A 4,182-nucleotide genomic window follows, 5' to 3' on the forward strand; every position below is an offset into this window, starting at 1 on the left:
TTTTATGAGTTATGATGTTGATGTTGATAAAATAATATTAAGGATTGAGATTGAGATTGAAATATTGAATGAGATTAATCATGATGATTATTGGTGATATGATAATGATGGATGATTGTGTTTGATGAGAAATGGTTTTAGTGTGATATATTTGATATTTGAGGTTGAGGATTATGTAATGTGAGTGAAAATTGGTATGAATGGTGAATTGTGACACAAGAGGTAAGTTATGAGGTAAATTGGAGTTTGGTATGGTTTTGGTTAAGATTTTTAAGGATTTGAGAAATTAGTGAACTTTGGTAAAAATAGATTTTTGGTGAACTTTGACGGATCATAACTTGAGCCTCAAAACTTAAAATTGAATGAAACTTGTTTTAAATTAAAGATGACTTTGAGAGCTTTAAACTGATATAAAATTTGTAGAAAATAAATTTTTGTAGAGGAAGTTATGACCGTTTAAAGTTTGGTGTCAAAATCTAAATTCTGTGATGTTGCAAAATTTTATGATTTCTGGTTTGTGTGCGCATGCACACTGCTGTGCGCGTGCTCTCATCAGTGGCAAATTTTGACTTGTGCATACGCACAGCCTTGTGTACACGCAGACCCTGCGTATTTTTGAAAACATGCGTACGCACACACTTGTGCGCACGCACACACAGGGAGGTGCCTACTGTTGGGAGTGCCAGCACACTCTGGTGCGCACACACACCCTACGAAATTTTCAAGCTATGCATACGCACAGTCTCGTGCACACGTGCACGTTGGGAATGCCAGTCTATTCAGGGAGATCGCACGCATCTGTGCGCGCATTTAAAATGAAAACTTTTGCCTTCTATGTGTACGGACACTTCTATACATACGCACACTTCTTGAAAATTCTTCTGTGTGTGCGTATGCACAATCCTATGCGTATACACACTGCCCTATTTTTCAATAAAAATATTGTTTTTGTCTATTTTACCTTCCTGGAAAGCTTGTACACTTCCGTAATACTTATCTAAGATTGTTTAGCTTGTTTTTAGGTGTCAAAACATGGGAGATGCTTTGGGTAAGTTTAATTAGATATTTTTCTTGTAAAAAGTTTAGAAAATGGAGACTTAGGTTTCTGGAGTACTGAGGATGGATTTGGTTGAGTGAGGAGGCGGAGTAATGTATTGACGATCACTGACTATGAATTGTGGAAATTTTGAATTGATGGTGGTTGAGATGAGTCTGGGACTCGGAATGGAATGATGGATCCCTGATATATTAAAAAATGATTTCTAAAAACTACTGAATCACTATTTTATACTGAGATTGTTGAGATGCTATGCGCTTGGCAGGGACGGTAGGTTAATCCCGCCTGTCAAGGTCACGACGACGGCATAAGGACGGTAGATTTATCCCGCTTACATTGAGATGTGAGGTCCATGGAAAGAGTATCCCGCTTGTATCCCTTCTGATCACTAGAGTTTGCAGGCACTATATCCTGGACCATGTTCCGAGCACGATATCTCAGGGGTTCACATTATGGTACCGAAGGGCGACATCTGCATGGAGATGTGTCGGGTTGAAAGTTGAACCGACAATGTGATATCACAGCCAATAGGACAGGCATTCATCATGTGCATCTTCTATCTGTTTGTTTGCTTTGCCGACTTGAACTGCTTGCCTAATTGTATAACATGACTAAATGCTACTTGAACTTCTTGATATACATGCTATACTTGTGCTTTACTTGCATTGTTATTTATCTGTGTTTTCTACTGGGATTGAGGAGGTTCAGAAGGCAGTAGCAATGGGATCGCATGGCGGTTAGACTGGCGAAGGCTGTGGGACAGCAGAGAATTTGTTAGATTAGAAATCCACTAAGTTAGATTACCCTTTTTCATTGTGGTTTTAAAGTTGAGGTTTTAAATTTACTTATGTTTTAAGCTTGAATCTCATTATGGATATGAAGCTCTAGGATTGCCTCTGGCATCCAAGAGTCTTATATCTTACATCATTGGGCACTATTACCATACTGAGAACCTTCGGTTCTCATACCATATTCTGTTGTTGTTTTTCAGATGCAGGTCGCAACCTACCTCAGTGAGTTGCTTTGGTGATAACAGAGCGGAGGAACTTTATCCTGTTTTGAAGTCTCTTTTGATTATTTTGTATAGATCTCTCACTTTTGTATCTATTTTTCCTAGAGGCTTACTTTGAGAGGAAGTTTGTATAAGCTATTTCGCTTTCTAAACTCTGTATTGTCTTATATATAACTAGCCGGCTTAAACTCTGCAAGCCACGGCTAGAATCTTATGACTATTATACTTTGATATATCTATATATATATGCCGTGATATCGGTATGTATATCTTGTGCCTTACGTTATAGCTTCGTGTGAACGTTTTGCGCTTTTTTAACTCTGTTTTTGGTGCTTAACCTTCATTGGGCTTCTAGAATTATTATTTCTTTCTATATATAAATATGTACAAGCTTTAGAATTGTCGTAACCTTTGATTAACCTTTGCTTTACGACGCGAGGTAAGATTTAGGGTAATTAGGGTGTTACAGGTCGGGTCCGAGTGACCTGAGCTATGGCATGGTCCCAGCCCGATCCCTCTCTCTGGTTTCATTTCTTTTTCCCAGGTCAGCCCCGGGTCACTTCAGGTCCGGGCCATTATGCCCCAAAATCCTTCGGGCCCAGACGGGGTCTTCGGGTCAAACTGGGCCATGTACACCCCTACCACACAAAATACGGATAATAACTTTTAATGAGTCAATTCTACACAACTGCAATTAATAATTATTGATTTTTTATTTTTAAAATATAAAATTTGAATAATCCCTAATTAATGATAATTTGAAAATTAGAATTACTAATTGATCGTCCCTTTTTCTTTGCTTTTCACGTTAACATATTTTTCATCATCACCCTCCCTTCAAACGTGATCCACCCCATCCTCAAATTGCCAGATTGCTATGCCAGATGTGCAGCATCCACGCTGCCGGCATCTTCACTGGTATATATGCCCAGAAAGCCACCCCAACACCGTCCAAAATACGATCCACCCCTTTCTTGGACCATCGCATAGCTGTAAATAACGCTTCCGTCAAGACTGCACACACCTCCAGCCGTATCTCTGTCCTAAGCACTGCCCAAAATAAAGACACACCCATAAACCTCAAAGACACCTCCACCCAAAATAAAGACACATCCGTCCGAAAACTCGACCCACCCCCTCCTTGGACCACCAGATAGCTACAAACAATGCTTCTGTCAAGACCTCACACACCTCCACCCGTATCCCTGCCTTAAGTGGCGCCCAAAATAAAGACACATCCATATAACTCAAAGACATATCCACCCAAAAATAAAGACATCCATATTACTCAGAAGAAATATCTAACCAAAATAAAGATGCCGCTGATAAAGTGACAATCTGGGAGGGACTAATGGTGGGGAGGGTGGCAACGTAGTTACGGACCGAGTCGGGCTTGACTGTTGAAGATGCGCAGCAGAGAAGACGATCGAAGTTGTTTCGAGGCCGCGGAAGCAGCCACGCCGGGCAGGGACATCGCTTAAAACTCGCGTCGAGGCGTCGGCGGTGACGGCGTGTGGAACTAGGTCGAGGTGGCAGCGGGTTATTCGGCACAGTGTTGGCGAGTATACATGCAGCTAGGTCGACGCGACGTTGGGAAGACGCGTGGAACGGAGCACACGAGGGGCAGTGACAACGTGAAAACTTGCATCTTGTTGGTCGTGGGACGTTGCTAGCTACGTGACTGGCGGATGGCAGCAGTGGCACAATGGCAATGGAAGTTAGCAGTAGCTTAACGTTGAGTGGGAGAGGAAGGTGAATGGGCGTGCAATTATTTTTTGAATGGTGTGTGAAAGTGAAAGGTGAACTTAGGATTATAATGAGATAGGGTTGATAGGTTTTGGAGTGTGTCTTAGGTTTTTTTTCAATTAGCCCATTAAAGTTGACTGGTTGGGTGTTGGTTTTCTAACCGAGTTCGTAAGTTAGTCAATAGACCTTAGAATAAAGCTAGTCATAATTAACTTTGTTATGCTAGATTAACTTGGCAGAATTTGGTTAATAAAAAGATTTGTATGTGTAGCATTATTCAAAAAATTTTTAGTTCGGCATTTTAACTTTTGAAAAATTTTTGTAATTAAATTAATTCCTAATATTTTATTAAATAATGACAAAAATT

The sequence above is a fragment of the Arachis ipaensis genome, chromosome B07, assembly GCF_000816755.2.
Source record: "Arachis ipaensis cultivar K30076 chromosome B07, Araip1.1, whole genome shotgun sequence".
In the NCBI taxonomy this organism is placed as follows: Eukaryota; Viridiplantae; Streptophyta; class Magnoliopsida; order Fabales; family Fabaceae; genus Arachis; species Arachis ipaensis.